At 40.9% G+C, this 20,691-nt stretch overlaps 1 protein-coding gene across 8 annotated transcripts in view; it reads right to left on the bottom strand.

Moving 5' to 3' along the window:
• The window catches only part of gapvd1 (GTPase activating protein and VPS9 domains 1), a 128,753-nt gene extending 127,224 nt beyond the window's left edge, over window positions 1–1,529 (bottom strand). For 6 of the 8 annotated variants that reach the window (XM_072239912.1, XM_072239917.1, XM_072239918.1 and 3 more), the window contains exon 1: window positions 1,441–1,520. The gene's annotated coding sequence lies outside the window, so the exon portion shown is untranslated. Of the gene's footprint in view, window positions 1–1,440 lie in introns of all 8 variants that reach the window. The other 2 variants (XM_072239913.1, XM_072239914.1) reach the window with 2 other exon arrangements.
• Between the last annotated feature and the right edge of the window lie 19,162 nt (window positions 1,530–20,691).

Genomic DNA, 20,691 nt, shown 5'->3' with positions numbered 1-20,691 from the left:
GTAACAATTATTTTGTTCTCCTTATACTTGTGCACAGGAAATCATTTTAAACAATCTTGAGTCTCTCTTGAAGTTTCACATCAATAATCTGGAGATCAGAAGTTATTCCTAGAACGCAAGGTAGTTGTTAGTTACTGCCATGATGACTCATGTCCTGCCATACAAAATCAGAAGAGCGAGTGGTGTGTGTAGTTTATCTCCAAATTACATTGTCCAGAGAGCAGTGGAACACTCAAATGAACTAGAAGGTACGGACTTACTTCTGTCCCTTGTCCTGACTTTCCACTTCATTCATTCAGTTTGATCTTATTGTAAAAATTGAGCAAATGCAGGCAAGGACTGTTTTATTTTTAAGTAAGATAATGCACTGAAAAATAATCTGAGATCAATAAACCAAGTACTTTGGTTGAGCTGGAATGTTACCCAAGTCTTCTTTATTTAGTGATGGCTTCTGCACTTATCAGTGAGGTGGGAGGAAAGTGGGGAGGGGAGGAAGGAAATAGAAGAGCAAACACATAGGACATAGCAAAACAACGCAATCTTCAACGTCCCATATTGTGAAATCATAACAAAAGTTTCTAGCCATGAAATTATTCCAAATATCCAAATTGCCTCTTACACAAATCAGTGACCAAGATTTTGTAAATTCCTATGTTTATAAGTTTTAAGTTGTTGATCAGTTGAAAACAATCATTCTTGTTTTTAAAATGAACACAATTCCAGATTCTCAAATATACTTGACTTCTAACCACCATCTAAAATAACCTCAGCCACTCGTTTCAGAAACAATTAGGCAGTGGATTCACTACTAACCTAGACCTTGAGTGAATATATAAAATCCCAATACAGTTACATACTGTCTCTACAATTCAAACCGTTTACTATGTTACACATAGTAACACAGTAATGAACATAGTTCATAAAGATTTTCAGATGTATTCCTAGACATAATATAAAAATCAGATGGATTAAAAACAGATGCAGTAAAAATAACAACAGATGCAATGATATGCAAAAATATGAGCTAAAAATAAAAATTACACATTGCCTTCTATAAAACTAGAAGCAATGAGCTACAGTAACTGAACAGAGAGTGTACTCAGGCAACGCGAGGTGTCACAGGAACCGAGGTTAAAGTGAACTGTCTGATGATTCCAGGGAAATCAGCAAGCAGGTCGCGACAGAAATGCTGGACTACTCCGGCTCAGTGGGTCTCGGCGCGGTACGCGTGCGAGTGCCAGGCGGGATGCTGACCGCCCCGCGGGGTCAGTGCTCCCGGGGCCGCGGAAGGGTGGCCAGGCCTGCACCTGGCAACCGCCCGCCGCCCGAATGTCGAGCTAGGCCACAGCCCCGGGTTGTCCGCCACCGGGAGGTGCTGGAAAAGCACTGGGTTCTGAGCACAGAACTCCCTTCCTTCGCCCTTCGAGCGGAGAGACTCACCGAGCACAACCAAGGACTCCCCCACTCCCTCGCACCAGCGTCCTTTCTCCCTCCGCCTCTCGTCTGCGGCTGTCACGGCGGGACGCCAGCGCGCATGCGCCGGAGGCCCTCTGCATGCTGGGACTTGGGTTCTTTCATTGACCGCAGGAGAACCCTATCCTCTGTGTCTCTGACAAATGGACAATCTCCTATGAAGCTCGCCAGCTAGAAAAGGGAAACGCCAGTCGCTGGCGGGAATCTGCTTTCACATGCAACAAGTTCATAGCAAATAACATTTTAAAAACAATTCCTTGTGTGAATAAGGGTGACTTGCTTCTATATGCCACGGGCATACCCTTACTCTCTCCAAAGGCAGTACGGAATCTGCAGGTTTACTGCCTCAGAAAAGTAATATCCACCATCAAAGATCCCCACCAACTAGGCCATGCCATTATCTCGCCGCTACCATCGTGCAATACGTACAGAAGCCTAAAGTTCCATCACAAGGTTCAAGAAAAGCTACAATCATTCAATTCTTGAATCAACCAGCACACCCTAATTACTACAGTTTAGCAGCATTATGATCGCTTTGCCCTAAATTGTCCTTTTTTAAAAATTCTACTTGAGTTCTAAGCTTTATTTGTTACATGTACATAGATTGTGTTTTTCTTGTGAATATTGCACAGTTTGGCTCTTATTGAGGCAGTCCGGGATGGTTCCGGATTTCAGCCAAAGCGAAAAGAGACAGGGCAGCAGTTCTTCGCTATCAACACTGGCGCACCTCAGGGGTGTGTGCTTAGCCCACTGCTCGACTCTCTCTATACCCATGACTGTATGACTAGGCATAGCTCAAATACCATCTATAAATTTGCTGATGATATAACCATTGTTGGTAGAATCTCAGATGCTGATGGGAGGGCGTACAGGAGTGAGATATGCCAACCGGTGGAGTGATGTCGCAGCAACAACCTGGCACTCAATATCAGTAAGACGAAAGAGCTGATTGTAGACTTCAGGCAGGGTAAGACGAAGGAACACATACCAATCCTCATAGAGGGATCAGAAGTGGAGAGAGTGAGCAGTTTCAAGTTCCTGGGTGTCAAGATCTCTGAGGATCTAACCTACTCCCAACCTATCGATGCAGTTCTAAAGAAGGCAAGACAGCGACTATACTTCATTAGGAGTTTGAAGAGATTTGGTATGCCAACAAATACACTCATAAACTTCCATAGATGTAACATGGAGAGCATTCTGACAGGCTGCATCACTGTCTGGTATAAGGGGGTGCTACTGCACAGGATCGAAAGAAACTGCAGAGGGCTGGAAATTTAGTCGGCTCCATCTTGGGTACTAGCTTACAAAGTACTCAGGACATCTTCAACGAGCAGTGTCTCAGAAAGGCAGTGTCCATTATTAAAGACAGGAGGATGTTATGAGAATGCAGGGTGACTTGGACAGGTTGGGTGAGTGGGCAGATGCAGTTTAATGTGGATAAATGTGAGGTTATCCACTTTGGTGGCAAGAACAGGAAGGCAGATTACTATCTGAATGGTGTCAAGTTAGGGAAAGGGGAAGTACAACGAGATCTGGGTGTCCTTGTTCATCAGTCACTGAAAGTAAGCATAGAGGAACAGCAGGCAGTGAAGAAAGCTAATGGCATGTTGGCCTTCATAACAAGGGGAGTTGTTGCGATTCCTATTTTAGGTAACATATTCTTCCCTCCATCTTCCACTGACCGTGCCTTTCAAATTTGGAAGACTAATGGTATTTCACGGTTTTTGGATTTATTTTTAGATGGTTTCCTTATGTCTTTTGAGCAATTATCTAATAAATATAACTTACCAAGAATACATTTTTTTAGCTATCTCCAAGTTAGAAATTTCCTAAGTACTATACTCTCTTCCTTTCCGACGTTACCTTCTACATATATTTTAGACACTATAATTAACCTTAATCCATGTCAGAAAGGTGTAACGGCTATTATTTATAATACTATTATGAAACTTAGGAAAGTTCCATTTGATAAGATTAGGTCAGATTGGGAAAAGGAATTGGGTCTTACTATTCCGGTGGATGACTGGCCACATATTTTACAACTGGTTAATACTTCCTCTATGTTCCTCTAAACACTCCCTAATTCAATTTAAAGTTGTCCATAGAGCACATATGTCTAAAGATAAATTAGCTCGTTTTTATTCTCATATTAACCCTTTGTGTGACAGATGTCACAGGGAGATAGCTTCCTTAATTCATATGTTTTGGGCCTGTCCTACTCTGGAAACTTTTTGGAAAGATATTTTTAATGTTATTTCAAAGGTATTGAGCATAGATATTTCTCCCCATCCTATTACTGCTTTCTTTGGATTACCTAAAATTTCCAGTAATCTTTCCCCTTCAGCCCGTAGATTGATTGCATTTCTTACTTTAATGGCGAAAAGATGTATTTTACAACATTGGAAGGAGATTAATGCTCCAACTACATTCTTTTGGTTCTCCCAGACGATAGTATGCTTAAATCTGGAGAAAATTAGAAGTAAACTTTATGATTCTTCAGTTAAATTTGAACAGACTTGGAGATCTTTTATTCAACATTTTCATTTAATGTAACTTTTTTTTTCTTTCTCTGGCCATATCTACATTCCCTTCTTGCTTTTTAACTGTTTTTGATGGAGGTCGGGTTTGAGGACGTGATTGTTTTAAGTTGTTTAACTCTACTTGATACCTAGTTAGCCCATTGCTTTGCTTTGCTTTTTAGTTTAGTTGCACGGTGGGTTTTTTTGGGGTTTTTTTTTCCTTATGGACATGTTTGAAAATTAGTATACTATTATATTACCTGGTTATTTTAAATTTGAACTGCATTGTCTGTACTAACTTTTTTTGTATTAATATCTCTTGTAAATTTATATTGCAACTGTGTATACCTTTTGTGTACTAATTCAATAAAAAGAAAGAAAGAACAAGGGGAGTTGAGTATAGGAGCAAAGAGGTCCTTCTGCAGTTGTACAAGGCCCTGGTGAGGCCCCACCTGGAGTATTGTGTGCAGTTTTGGTCTCCAAATTTGAGGAAGGACGTTCTTGCTATGGAGGCAGTGCAGCGTAGGTTCACTGGGTTAATTCCAGGGATGGCGGGAATGTCATATCTTGAAAGATTGGAGCGACTAGGCTTGTACACACTGGAATTTAGAAGGATGAGAGGGGATCTGATTGAAACATATAAGATTATTCAGGGATTGGACACGCTAGAGGCAGGAAACATGTTCCCGATGTTGGGGGAGTCCAGAACCACAGTTTAAGAATAAGGGGTAGACAATTTAGAATGGAGTTGAGGAAAAACTTTTTCACACAGAGGGTTGTGGTTCTGTGGAATGCTCTGCCTCAGAAGGCAGTGGAGGCCAATTCTCTGGATTCTTTCAAGAAAGAGTTAGACAGAGCTCTTAAAGATAGTGGAGTGAAGGGATATGGGGAGAAGGCAGTAACAGGGTACTGATTGTGGATGATCAGCCATGATCACAGTGAATAGCAGTGCTGGCTTGAAGGGCTGAATGGCCTACTCCTGTACCTATTGTCTATTGACCTCCAGCACCCAGGGCATGCCCTTTTCACATTGTTACCATCAGGTAGGAGGTACAGAAGCCTGAAGGCACTCACTCAGTGATTCAGGAACAGGTTCTTCCCCTTGGCCATCCGATTCCTAAATGGACATTGAGCCCTTGAACACTCTCACTTTTTAATTATATATTGTTTCTGTTTTTGCACGATTTTAATCTATTCAATACATGTATATTGTAACTGATTTACTTACTTTTTTTTCTTCTATATTATGTATTGCATTGAACTGCTGCTGCTAAGTTAACAAATTTCACAACACATGCTGGTGATAATAAATCTGATTCTGATTCTGAATATTGCTTATATATTTTGTGTCTGTAATGCTTCTGCACCTGTGCATAATATGCTTGTGCAGATGATAATAAACCCAAAACTTTGACTCCTCGTGTGTTCTGCGAAAAGCAATGAAACCAATGAGGGGAATAAAGGACTCTGCCAAATTTGGAGCAGGAGGTATTTGATGGATAGATGGGTGTGTAATTTACAAGTTACAATCTGCTGGAGGAACTCAGTGGATCAAGCAACATCTGTGAGAGGAAATGAATTGCTGATGATATTGAGTCTTGGTGTAAGCAGAAGAGGAAAGCCTGACTGATGCATTTCTGTTCCTAGACTGGAAACACTGAGAGAACGCTGAAGTACAAATTCAGGGCAAAGCAAATAAACTTTAAAATATCTTTAGTAATGACCTGACCACATTTTGCACTTAGGTTGGGTTAGTAAATTAGAACTACTGAAGGGTCTCGGATCGAAACAGCAACTGTACTCTTTTTCATCAATGCTGCCTGGCCTGCTGAGTTCCTCCAGCATTTTGTGTGTGTTGCTACCAAAAAGTAAACCTGACACAAATATTTTCTGTCCAACTGTGATCACCAATTGGAATGTCAATGATTTGAGCCCTGTCTTCAGCTTTCAATACTGAGGTATAGACTCAAATCCCATATTTTTTCATTATCCCTCACATGATTCAGTCATAAGATCTCTGAAGATCTACCCTAGACGCAATATATTGATGCAATTATAAAGAAGGCATACCAGCTGCTATATTTTATTGGGAGTTTGAAGAGACTTGGTACATCACCAAAGACAATAGCTGGTTTTTACTGATGCACTAAGGAGAGCATTCTGACTAGTTACATCACTGTCTGTGTGGTAAACCAGATATATAGGCTGTAACTGGGTTTCCTGTCTGGACATGCCTGGACACACCTCTCTGCTGACTGCTCCTGTGGCTCCTCCCACAAACCCCCGAATAAAGGCGATTGTGTCACTGCTTGTCCCTCAGTCCAGGACAGATATCCAGCATGGACGTTGGTCCATTTACCGTTAATAAAAGCCTTTCAGTATTTACTCTACTTCCAGTCTTTTGGAGTAATTGATAGTGCATCAGTCTGGTATGCACAGGATCAGAAAAATCTGCAGAGGGTTGTAAACTCAGTCAGCTTCATGATCGGCACTTGCCTCCCCACCACTGGGGACATCTTGAGAAGATGTTGTTTCAAGAAGGTGGCAACCATCATTGAGGACTGTCAATGTCCAGGATATGCCCTCTTCCCATGACTACCATGAGGGAGTAGGTATGGGAGCTTGAAGATACATATCCAGTGTTTTAGGAACAGTTTCTTTCCCGCGCATCAGATCTCTCAATGCACCATGAACCCATAAACACGACCTCACTTTTTGCACTGTTTATCGACAGGGAAATTAAACCTGATTGTGATTCTGAAGGTCCTTCAATTGGTGAGATTGAGGTTGAATCAATTAACTTGGAAATAAAAATGATAGGTTTTTCAAATCCAATGTATCTGCAAAACAAACCAAGTTACAGTTGTAACAAAATACTGTCTAATATTTCCATTACTGTATCTACTAACAGAAAATCAAACAGGAACAGGCCAGAGTACGTTTCTAAACAGGATCATAAAAACTAAGGAAGTTACTCCACAGGAGGAATCATTCAACTTATAATGTTCACACTGGCCTAGAAAGGGTTAATTAAGGTCATTCTGAAATCAACTTGTAGTCCATAGCTTTGAAGAATAGACAATCTGATGTGTTTCCAAACAAAGCTCTTCACCACGGGGAAAATTTGGCTATTTTCTCCACAGGAACCAACTTAACTGCCGCAAGTTTCCAAAGGTATATTTTTTCCTTTCAGAGGATTTCAAATGGACAAAGAAATAGCATTAACTATCTGGAAAACTTAAGACACCAACTGATGTCAAATATCCACATCTGTATTTCCTCAACATTCTGGGCTGCAGCTGGTATTTGCCCTCACTCAGTATCAAGAAAATGACAGCATTTTACGCTATGTTTTCAATCCATTTATCCATAATTATATCCAGTTACCTGGGAAAGCCAAAATATTGTATCAGTTGCTGTTCCTAACACGGTTTTTTCTGTTTCTTTAGAATTCACTATACTTATAAACCTCTAGATATTGGAAGCAGTGGTGTAAATCAGACTCAAGATGTCAGAGATAGGTAATTTACTCACAGAGTGGTAGGTATGTGAAACATTCTGCCAAGGGTGGTGGTAGAGGCAAACACATGAGGGACATTTAGTGACTGTTAGATAGGCACATGGATGGAGGACAATGTGGGAAGAAAAGGCTTGATTGATCTTAGGATAAGTTAAAATATGGCACAATATTGTGGGCTGAAGGGCCTGTTCTGTGCTGTATTGTTCTATTTAATCCCTAGAGAAATATTACCATTATGATCCTGTACGTTGATTCCTTTGCTCTCACTTTACATCACCCCAATGAAGTTTTAAGAAGAATACAGACTATTTGGAAAACTCTTAGGTTCAAAGAAGTGCAGTGCACATCTAGGAAGGTATCATTGAAAGTAAGGTTGGCAAATATGTTACACAAGGGATGGAAAAGTGATGTCGGTTTACTTCTAACATCATTGCATACCAAAACAGAGACATGAACAAAGAGAAAAGAAGTGAATCTGAAGATAAAAATAAATCAAACCCATATAATGATTTTCTATTTCTTCTTGTGGCCTGCAATAATCTCTACAACAGCACACATTCCAGGGCCCATTATTTCCACAAGGTATGAACCTGAGAGAAACCAGTTAGTTGTTGAAGGATTGTCCATGTGTTGCACTTTCAAACAACAAAAAAAAATATACAAATGATTAGCTTTATTTGTCACATGTACATTGAGACATACAGTGAAAATTAAAATTTGCATCAAATCAAAACAGCAAGGACTATGCTGGGCATTCCACAAGCGTCACCATGCTTCCATCGCTAACACAGCATGTCCACAGCTGATCTATCCTAACTGTGCATCTTTGGAATGTGGGAGGAAACCAGAGCACCTGGAGGAATCCCGCACATTCACTGCGAGAACGAACAAGCTCCTTACAGGCAGTGGCAGGAAATGAACCCTGATCAGTGATTACTGGTGCTATAAAGTGATGTACAGATTTCTCCACTTAAATGAGATTTCCTTCCCATGCATAAGGTGCAGAGATGCAAATTGCAAATTAACTGGAAGGAAATGCTAGTTAAGGGTTTGTGCTGACTGACTCTTAATTCTACAATACATCGGCATTTTGCACAGGAACACTTTACAGTGTTCAGTAGCTTGAACATAAGGACACACTGCAAAAGCTGTGGGGTTGTGGAGCAGCTGATAGGAAGCTAGAACCTATGGACCTACCAGCTCTCTAGACGCTGCAGAGTTGGGCCCTGTGTAACAGCCATTCAAATATTTCACTGCAGTAGTGTTTGCCAGGGTTCATCCCAAACATCTCTGTAATTCAGAACTCTGTGCTCTACAGGTTGCACATATTTTGAGACAAACTCCAAATGCTGCTGGTGTGCATTATTTGCACAGTGTGACGTGGCCTCTGGTTCTCAAAACCTCAGATCTTCCTGTGCAGGGAGTTGTCCCCAAGCAAATGTTCCAGGGTCTACACTCAGTAATCATTTTATTAGATACACCTATTAATGCAAATATCTAATCAGCCAATCCTATGGCAGCAAAAATCATGCATGGTCAAGAGGTTCAGTTGTCGTTCAGACCAAACATCAGAATGAGGAACAGATGTGATCTAAGTGACTTTGACCGCAGAATGATTGTTTGCCTCTGGTTTGAGTATCTCAGAAACCTCTGATCTCCTGGGATGTTCTCTAGAGTTTAGAGAGTGGTGCAAAAAACAAAAAAAATGCAATGAGCAGAAGTTCTGTGGGCAAAAACACCTTGTTAATGAGAGAGGTCAGACGAGAATGGCCTGACTGATTCAAGCTGACAGTAACTCAAATAACCGTGCATTAGAACATTGGTGTGCAGAAGAGCATCTCAGACACACAATACATCGAACCTTGTAGCGGATGTGCTATAGCAGCGGAAGACCATGGACACACACTGTGGGCACTTTATTAGACACAGGAGGTACCTAATACAGTAGCCACTGAGTGTAAATTAAGTTTTTTTTCAAGACAATATTCATACCATATGCAGTAATTTCTCTTTATTCAATGTACCATCAATTCAACAGATCAACACTACTCTGGTTTCATCCTTAAGTAAGAAAAGCTGAGATGGGGTGCAACCACTGTAGAAGCTCTATGACCGGAATATCGGGTTCCTCCCACCCTTCCTCACAGAGGGACTGAAAATAATGAGTAACTTGTTTGGTCATGGAATATAACTAAAGGAAATGCAGCTATAATATTAGACTTGTATGCAAGAGGAATTATCAATCCTACTGAAAATATTAACATTTGAATATTTGAATCTGTTACATATTTGCATAATTAATTATTAAAATGCATTTTGGTAAAAAAATCATGCCTACGATCATCCTGGAGATATAAACAGGCTTCTTATATTCAATACTGAACATCTCATTTATCATCTTTCAAACCCATGTGCAAGGCACCTTGTGAGAAGCTGATGGACCTGCATAAGTCATTGGATTTAAATTCTGAATGCTGCTCTGGGCCCATTAATTTTGCTTTTTGTGAATTTTAGGGACTCAGAAGCTGGTGACGATTCTGTTTACATTTCCATTTTTTAGCATTTGAGATCTTTGCTTTTCAGATGAAGAATACTGTGGGTCTGCCAAATCTAACTTGGCATCAAGCAGCAGGGGCTTTTTAATCAGAGTCTGTGAGAAGAATTAAACAGAAAATCAAATTCACAAATCTGAAAACAAAACATGTGATGATCCGAAACAAGCCCTGGTTCATTAACACTGTCAAATGAACTAGATTGCCATCTGAACATAATTTCTGAACACAGCTGACTGTGTAATACGTGAATAGTTATATTGTCTGACTACAAGTATAATTTTCCCCATTTGATAAACACTTCTAATTGATTTATAAGAATTTCTAATTTAATCAGTTGAAACAGACGGATCTCATGCTTTGTTAAACTGAAAACCAATACTAATCCTAATATCTTTCTTCTCAAATTATGAGACTTACAAGAGACTTTTTATAAGAGACATGAGAGACTTTTATATTCCAGCTGCAACTTACCTTATTTTATTTACTGTGCCTCATCATAAGTCTGTTCAGGGTCCCTGTTATGTACACTAAGTGGCCACTTTATTAGGTACACCTGTACACCTGCTCATTAATGCAAATATTTAATCAGCCAATTATGTGGCAGCAACTTAATGCATAAAAGCATGCAGACATGCTCAAAAGGTTTAGTTGTTGTTCAGATCAAACATCAGAATGGGCAAGAAATGTGATCAATAGCTTTCAATAGGAACATTTAATGTCAGAGAAATGCATACAATATACATCCTGAAATTCTTTTTCTTTGTAAACAAAGGAGTGCCCAAAGAATGAATGACAGTTAAATGTTAGAACCCTAAATCCCCCCCAACTCCCCCCTCCCATGCACAAGCAGCGGTAAAGTGATGATCTAAGTGAATTTGACCATGGAACGATTGTTGGTGCCAGATGGGGTGGTTTAAGTATCTCAGAATTTTCACACATAACAGTCTCAAGAGTTTATAGAGAACGGTGCGTCAACAAAAAACATCTGTTGAGCAGCAATTCTCTGGGCATAAAATGCCTTGTTAATGAAAGAGGTCAGAGGAGAATGGCCAGACTGGTTCAAGCTGACAGGAAGGCGACAGTAACTCAAATAACCACACGTTACAACAGTGGTGTGCAGAAAAGTATCTCCGAATGTACAAAATATCAAACCTTGAAGTGGATGGGCTACAGCAGCAGAAGAGCATAAACATATGTTCAGTGGCTATCTTATTCGGTACAGTGAGTAATTAACAAAGTGGCCACTAACTGTATATAAAGCTACTGAGAAACTGAACTTTTAGGCCAGTGGCAGCTTTTCTGTTTGGCAGTGATATCTAAGCACTACATGTAGCCATCTCTTTCAGAACAATTATTTATCCCATCTTGCCTCAAGCATGAGGTTCCAACACCAAGTTCAAATTCAAGTTCAATTGTCATTCCACCATACATGAATACCCGTAAATGCAGCCAAATGAAACTGCATTCCTCCAAGGCCAGGGTGCAAAACACAGTACCAAAATCATACACAGCTCAAGGCACATATAACACATATAAGATAGCAGTAAACATACAGTCACATAAAAAAAACATAATACAGCCCTCCCCGAGTTCATGGATATGGTCAGCAAGAACAAGCCCCAGCAGTCCGCAAGCCAACGCAATCCAGCTTGTCTTCCACTGAACAAACACGAGTGCATTACCGATGGGAGCGGCCTGCCGCCAATCCAGCCTGGAGGCTGCACCAGACCACTTTGGGCATCACCCCTCCTTAGCAACTGTAACAGGTGACACTGAGGCAGGAAGCCGGGAGACCACACAAAGACGCAAAGCACAAAGCCCAGGTCAACACTCCAGTCAAGCTGTGACAGATTGCTGCAAAATTAAACTGGGAACTTGTTATTTCTGGCAGGTTGATGTAAAACATTCCAAGGTACCATCTTGAAGAAGAACAAGGAAAAATGGGCCAATATGTTTCCCACAGCTACGTCAGATTATTTTTACCTCACATGCCTACTGCATGTTGGCTGTCACCTCACAACTCCAAATGTACTTCATTGGCCAGAAAACACTTGTGGACATCCTGTTAAGGATGTTAAGAACAATCTTTAACTGACAACCTGTTTAAACTTAAATCAATTATTTATAACCTGATGAACGGTCTTAGCCCAAAATGTCGACTCTTTATTCCTTTCCATAGATGCTGCCTGACTTGCTGAATTCCTCCAGCATTTTCTGTGTGTTACTCCGGTTTTCCAGTATCTGCAAAATCTCTTGCGCTGATCAATTATTTACAAATCCCATTTCCAGAAAAGTTGGGATATTTTCCAAAATGCAATAAAAACAAAAATCTGTGATATGTTAATTCACGTGAATCTTTATTTGACTGACAAAAGTACAAAGAAAAGATTTTCAATAGTTTTACTGACCAACTTAATTGTACTTTGTAAATATACACAAATTTAGAATTTGATGGCTGCAACACACTCAACAAAAGTTGGGACAGAGTTAAAATAAGATTGAAAAGTGCACAGGATACTCGAGTAACACCGGTTTGGAAGACTCCACATTAAGCAGGCTAATTGGTAGCAGGTGAGGTATCATGACTGGGTATAAAAGTAGCGTCCATCAAAGGCTCAGTCTTTGCAAGCAAGGATGGGTCGTGGCTCACCCCTTTGTGCCAAAAGTCATGAGAGAATTGTTCGTCAGTTCAAAAGGAACATTTCTCAACGCAAGATTGCAGAGAATTTAGGTCTTTCAACATCTACGGTACATAATATTATGAAAAGATTCAGAGAATTCAGAGACATCCCAGTGCGTAAAGGGCAAGGTCGGAAACCACTGTTGAATGCGCGTGATCTTCGAGCCCTCAGGCGGCACTGCCTAAGAAACCGTCATGCTACTGTGACAATTATAGCCACCTGGGCTCGGGAGTACTTTGGAAAACCATTGTCACTCAACACAGTCCGTCGCTGCATGCAGAAATGCAACTTGAAACTGTATTACGCAAGGAGGAAGTCATACATCAACTCTATGCAGAAACGCCGGCGAGTTCTCTGGACCCGAGCTCATCTCAGATCGACCGAAAGAATGTGGAACCGTGTGCTGTGGTCAGATGAGTCCACATTTCAGCTAGTTTTTGGAAAAAACAGGTGTCGAGTTCTCCATGCCAAAGATGAAAACGACCATCCAGATTGTTATCAGCGAAAGGTGCAAAAGCCAGCATCTGTGATGGTATGGGGGTGCATCAGTGCCCACGGCATGGGTGAGTTGCATGTATGTGAAGGTACCATTGACTCTGAGGTGTATATTAGGATTTTAGAGAGACATACGTTGCCATCAAGGCAACGTTTCTTCCCGGGACGTCCATGCAGGACAATGCCAGACCACATTCTGCACGGGCTACAACAGCGTGGCTTTGTAGACACAGAGTGCGTGTGCTTGACTGGCCTACTGCCAGTCCAGATCTATTGCCTATTGAAAATGTATGGCGCATCATGAAGAGGAGAATCAGACAACGGAGACCACGGACTGTTGAGCAGCTGAAGTCTTATATCAAGCAAGAATGGACAAAATTTCCAATTGCAAATTTACTACAATTAGTATCCTCAGATCCAAAACGATTAAAAAGTATTATTAAAAGGAAAGGTGATGTAACACAATGGTAAACATGTCTCTGTCCCAACTTTTGTTGAGTGTGTTGCAGCCATCAAATTCTAAATTTGTGTATGTTCACAAAATACAATTAAGTTGGTCAGTAAAACTATTGAAAATCTTTTCTTTGTACTTTTGTCAGTTAAATAAAGGCTCATGTGAATTAACATATCACAGATTTTTGTTTTTATTGCATTTTGGAAAATATCCCAACTCTTCTGGAAATGGGGTTTGTATATCTTTCATTACACTGTATAATAGATATACGCACCAATTAGTGTAGCAGCTAGCAAAACACTTTACAGCACCAGTGATCGGGGTTCCATTCCAGCCAGTCTGTAAGGAGTTTGCATGTTCTCCCCATGACTTTGTGGGTTTCCTCCAGGTGCTCTGGTTTCCTTCCACATTCCAAAGATGTACAGGTTAAGGTTAATAAGTTGTGGGCACACTGGAAACACTTGCTAGCAGCCGCTGGCGTATCTTCAGACTGTGCTGGTCATCGATGTAAATGATGCATTTCACTGTATGTTGCGTTGTACATGTGCTAATTAAAGCTAATATAATTGAATGTGACTGAGATTTGAAGTCTTTATGAAAGGTTGTTCAAATATTAAGTACTCAAATTCTGCTTCTTTTCCTTATAAACTGTATTATTCATTTGTGGCAGTTTTCAAACCAAGCCAAAGTACACTATCACCTGAAAATTTTGGAAATGTTTACAAAAGTACAACTCCTTTAGATGGCTGCATTAGAAAGAAGCATTTATGACTCTCTTCATGGATTCGCAGCTGCAGAAAGAAAAATACCCCAAGATAAGGAAGCGCTCTTTGGGTAGGATTTAGTGTTCCTAAATCAGCTCAGTCGAAATGACACTGTGCTTGATATTCATTTTCACCACCTGGGCTCTGCTGGAGTCGATGACTTGTTGCAGAAGCTGTTTGATATTCATTCAGTTCAATGTAGAAGGAACTTCAATCTGCATCTGGTCTTCGCTACGTGTAATAATCAAGCATTACCAAATTTAATATTCTACTACCTAATGCTTATGAACCTCATCTTAATAAGATCCAGTATTAGTTGGTAATGCTGGTGAAAGGAGGCATAAAAGAAACATTATTCTCCTTTTCATGACTGAGAACTGTGCAGTGCTATCCATGCCCCGGGGCTGGTCAGTAGCCAATATCTCAAGGATTATCCACATGGCTGAGGAAGGAAGCAAGGAAATGCATTCCTGTCATGCTGTATGAATACCAACACTGCCTGGGAAATAATCCAATCAGTTATTTCAGATTCAAGGATAGCTCATGGCTGGCTGCAGCTCACTGTGTTTAAGAAAAACGCCTACATGTTCAGAAGGCATCTTAACACTTGTTTTTGAAACTTACGAAGTCTGGGAGCCATTTTTTTAAAAAACGTTCTTCTGACCCAGTGTAAGACTGCTCAATGTTCTAATGTGTATTGTCCCAATTATCATAGGTAAATGTATCATGAGCAAAGCATAAACACAAGAGATTCTGCAGATGCTGGAAATCTTGAGCAACACACACAAAATGCTGAAGGAAATCAGCAGGTCAGGCAGCATTTATGGAGGGGAATAAATATTTGATGTCACGGGCAAGTGCTGATGAAGGGTCTCGGCATGACACATCCACTGTTTATTCCTTGCCACAGATCCTGTGATGTGGTGGAAGTGGAAGCCACAGGGCTGATCAACCTTCAGCCTAGAACTGAGGACTCTGGCCATAAGACCCTAAGACATAGGAGCAGAATTAGGCCATTCAGCCCATCGAGTCTGCTCTGCCACCCCATCATGGCTGATCTTGGATCCCATTCAACACCATACACCTGCCTGCTTACTATAGCCTTTGATGCCCTGACCAATCAGGAAATGATCAACTTCCCCCTTAAATTTTTGCACGGACTTGGCCTCCACTGCAGTCTGTGGCAGAGCGTTCCACAGATTTGCTACTTTCTGGCTAAAAAAAATTCTTCCTTACCTCTGTTCTAAAGGATCACCCCCCAGTATTGAGGCTGTGCCCTCTAGTTCTGGATACCCCCACCCCAGGAAACATCCTCCCCACATCCACCTTATCTAGTCCTTTCAACATTCAGTAGTTTCAATGAGATATCCCCGCGTTTTTCTAAATTCCAGTGAGTCAGGCCCAAAGCTGCCAAATGCTCCTCATTTGTTAACCCCTTCATTCTCAGAATCAACCTCATGAACCTCCTCTGGACTCTCTCCAATGACAACACATCCTTTCTGAGATATGGGACCCAAAACTGTTGACAATACTCTAACTGCAGCCTGACTAGTGTCTTATAAAGGCGCAACATTATCTCCTTGCTTTTATATTCTATTTCCCTTGAAATAAATGAAATAAATGCCAACCAACATTGCATTTGCCTCCTTTACCAAAGATTCAACCTGTAAATTAACCTTCTGTGAGTCTTGCACAAGGATTCCTAAATCCCTCTGCACCACTGATGTTTGAAAATTCTCTCCATTTAGATAATAGTTAGTACTATTGATCCTTTTACCAAAATGCATTAAAATACATTTCCCAACACTGTATTCCATCTGCCACTTTTTTTGCCCATTCTTCCAATCTGTCTAAGTCCTGCTGCAATCGCATTGCTTCCTCAGCACTACCTACCCCTCCACCTATCTTCATATCATCTACAAACTTTGCCACAAAGCTATCAATTCCATTATCGAAATCATTGACAAACAATATGAAAAGCAGTGGTCCCAATACTGACCCCTGAGGAATATCACTACTCACTGGCAGCCAACGAGAAAAGGCCCCTTTTATTCCCACTTGCTGCATTCTGGCTGCCAGCCATTCCTCTGTCCATGCCAATATCTTTCCTGTAACACTAATGGATTTTATCTTGCTAAGCAGCCTCATCTGTAGCACCTTATCAAACACCTTCTGAAAATCCACATAAATGACATCCACTGCCTCTCCTTTGTCCACCCAGCTTGTTACTTCCTCGAACAACTCTAACAGATTTGTCAGCCAAGATTTCCCTTTACAGAAACCATGCTGACTTTGACATTTTATCATTAGTCTCCAAGTACCTTGAAACTTCATCCTTAATAATAGACTCCAACACCTTCTCAACCTGAGATTAGGCTAACTGGCCTATAATTTCCTTCCTTTTGCCTCCCTCCATTCTTAAAGAGTGGAGTGACAATTTTCTAGTCCTCCGGGACCATGCAAGAATCAAGTGATTCTTGAAAGATCATGACCAATGCATCCATTATCTCTTCAGCAATCTCTCTCAGGACTCTGGAATGTAGTCCTTCTGGCCCAGGTGACTTAACCGCCGACCTTTGAGCTTGCCTAGCACTTTGATGCGCTGCTGTTGGTGTCCTAGGCCCCATTAAGGGTGATGGGCATAAACTGAAAGGTACATGGATTTGGAGCTGAAAGGGGTTAAACCAAAGGTACTGGATTTTAATTTCTTCACGTGCAGGAGACTGAGAGGTGACCTCACAGATGTTAATGAAGTCATGAGGGGGATGGATAAAGTGGATGGTCATAGTTCTTTCCCTAGGGTTGGGGAATCCAAAACTTGAGGGCACAGATAGAAAATAAGAGGGCAGAGATTCGAAATAGACCTGAGAGTTGTTATTTACACAGAGCGGTAGTGAGTGCCTGGACTGAGCTGTCAGAGAAAGTGGTCAATGTGGATACCATTGCAACATTTAAGAGGCATTTGGATAGCTACATGGAGGGAAGGGCTTGCAGGATTATAGGCCGAATGCGTGGAACTGGGACCAGCAGGGAGGACGCTGTGGTCGGCACGGACCAGTTGGGCCAAAGGGCCTGTTTCCATGCTGTACTCTGGAGAGGCGTGAGAAAATGAATGAACGGCGGAGCTAAGTGAAATTTGATAAAGTTTTAAGGCTAAGTGCTTGGAGTTCTGTTTCAAATATGCACAAAGAAGACGAACAGATGCTGCCTGACCTATTGAGTTCCACCAACATTTTGTGCGTGATGAGCAAAGCTTTTCACTGAAACTAACTCAGCTCCCTGTCCCTATAAACCTCCTTCGATCATCTCTACTTACTGGCTGGAGGCTCATTCATTCTGATTTTCAATTTATCGTTGTTATGTCTAACAAGTCAATTAACCAGGGATACCTCTAATGTTTAAAACTCTACATAAAAAGATTTCTCTTTAGTTTTTATTCTCCCATATATTTCCTTACGACAATGAAAGAGGCCATTTGGCTCATTGAATCAACAATGGCCCTTAGAGAAATTTTATTTTTCCATTTATTCCTTGTAAGCCATTCTCTCCCACAAGCTCAACAACTTTACAGAGCCAGCAACCCGGGATCAATTGCACCGCTGTCTGTAAGTAGTTCGTACAGTACATTCTCCTTGTGACTGTGTGGATTTCCTCCTGGTGCTCAGGTTTCCTCCCACATTCCGAAGACATATGGGTTAATAGGTTAATTGGTCACATGGGTATAATCGTGCGGCAAACAAGAGGAAATCTGCAGGTACTGGAAATCTGAGCAACACATACAAAATGCTGGAGGAAATCAGCAGGCCAGGCAGCATCGACAGAAAAAAGTAGAGTCCTGCTGGAGGTTTTCGGTCTGAAACGTCAACAGTACTTTTTCCATAGATGCTGCCTGGCCTGCTGAGTTTCTCCAGCATTTTGTGTGTGTTGCTATAATTGTGTGGCACAAGCTTATTGGTCTGGAAGAGCCTATTTCTAGATATATGCTGTATGTCCAAATGTAAAACAAAGAAAGCAGAAAATCTGTCTTGATTCTACACTAGGGGCAATATACTATGGACAATTAACCTACCAACCCACGTCGTTGGGATGTAGGAGATCCCGGGAGAAACCTAGTCCATAGAGAGAACATGCAAACTCCACAAAAACAGCAACAGAAGATTAAATCCAAGTCATAAGAGTTGGATACTGCCTGTTTCATCACTGTGCTGCCCAGAATATGTGCTGTTGTCTGAATTCATGATTAGTTGGTTTGTGTCTGATACAAAGCCTACTGCCAAGGATTTGCAACGCAATTCTTGGTCAAAGTTAAGGTCATAAGACACATCCCATTCCCCGAAGTGATGTAAATAATAACTGTGCCTCTGAATTGGAAACCGTGGACAGCTTTATATGAGGAAAATGAATCCCAATACTGCAGGTCAATATATTCTACACTACACATCTGTATAGTCCGTGAGCCAGCAGGGTTGGTCAGTACCATCTGAGGGGAATAATGCTCATAGTGATTTTTGGCAAAGTATACATCTCTAGAGTTAGAAAATACATGATAGCATTGCACCAGTGGTAGCTTTATGTGTGCTATCATGCATTTTATAATACTACCCTAAAATAAGCATTTCTGAAAAGTGGCCAATATAAAGTACGACATATATATTCAACCTTGTGGTATTTTGTCATCAGTGAACCCTCAACATTGAAATTTGTCACAATGACAGCTGAGTTCAAGCACTTTTCATCAAATGTTGTTATAAAATTCTACATTGAAAACTATGTCATTGGTGGCACTCGCAGTATAGTGCCCACCAGTAGAGAGAATCATTTCATTTTTAGAAAAATATTTGTCTGTTGTTTATTTTGGAAAAGTCAATAAAAACCCTAGGACACATATAATTGCATAGATTTGTAGAGAATTTATTCAGAAATTCAAATAAGTAATCACTTTGTATATATTAAATATTAACATCAGTACAGCAGAAAATGTTACCCCACCCCACAAAAGGTAAAAAACCTCATTTGGAGAGATTTCTGGAGTTTTATCATTGTCATGATATTTTCCATATTGTTGTATCAAATCAAAACAATCTTAAGCTTTTGTCATAGCATATAGAATTACACTACAATTATTCAAATGTGGGGTTCCACACGGCCATAACTTAGGCCCCATTTGGTTAAAAAATGAATATATTTAATCAAAGACAGCTTTCCATACTTTCATAACCTATTAATAATCATAATAATTTCCCAAGTCTTCCACGTCTTGTCACAAAATGCTAAAGACATGATAAAGACATCTGTGTCTTCTGAGCAGATCACTATAGATTAGTATTCCTCTCCTGTGGCATGGGCAGCATGGAGAAGTAGACGGCCATCTGCTTCTTCTTGTTGACACTGAAGAGCTAACACCTCACTGTCTTGAGATGTGACTGTAACATTTGTCATTCACAGATGCATACAGAATCTTCTCCTGTAGCTTTGCTCTGTACTCCACCGTCCTCCATTCATGGGCTATGAAGCTAATGAGACTATTTTTGTGACTGACTTTGGTCAGGAAGCTCCTCCACTGCCTCACCATCTGTGTGCCTGTGATACCTTGCAACTCATGACCAGTCTCTTCACCTCGTAGAGATCTTTCACTATTCTTGATAGAGTTCTCCTTGTATGTGTCAAACACAACATCTATTCTGCTACTCTGACTGCCTTCCCTCAGAGCCATACCCAGAATTGTTGTGGCAACATCTCTGAAAGTAACTTGATCACCTTTCACTCTTTGGACCAAGTTCATTCCATCAACCACTGTAGCAGAGTTTCCTGGGAGTTGCTCTTCTACTGCTACATTTTTCTGCAAGGTTGTGGCTAAAGTAGCTTTATTTGTCTTTCTCAGCAATCCTTCTGGTGTGAACAGGGCCCAGGGCAATGGTCCAAGGGGATGAGAAAGGATATCCTCCATACATAGACTGTGCCCTTGTGCCATCACCATGATGCATCCAAACAAAGACCTGTCTGCTTTCAAGATGATCGCCCTCCCATTTGATTTCACTTCTCTCTTCTTACACATATCACTGAATGTTTTCAGCTTGTTGGTTTTCATTGGGTCATGGAATTTCTTTGCTGGTGGGTCTTCCTCTAGTCTCTCATCCTTGAAGGTTACAAAGCATTGCTCACCAATCTCATCAGGTTGGAGGCAATGTCCTTTGGGGCTGACTTTGCCGTAGAGATGCTAATGAGGTCCC

The sequence above is a fragment of the Mobula birostris genome, chromosome 22 (assembly GCF_030028105.1).
Source record: "Mobula birostris isolate sMobBir1 chromosome 22, sMobBir1.hap1, whole genome shotgun sequence".
Classification (NCBI taxonomy): Eukaryota; Metazoa; Chordata; class Chondrichthyes; order Myliobatiformes; family Myliobatidae; genus Mobula; species Mobula birostris.
The sequence above is the reverse complement of the archived record's forward strand: the minus strand, read 5'-3'. Positions and strand labels throughout refer to the sequence as shown.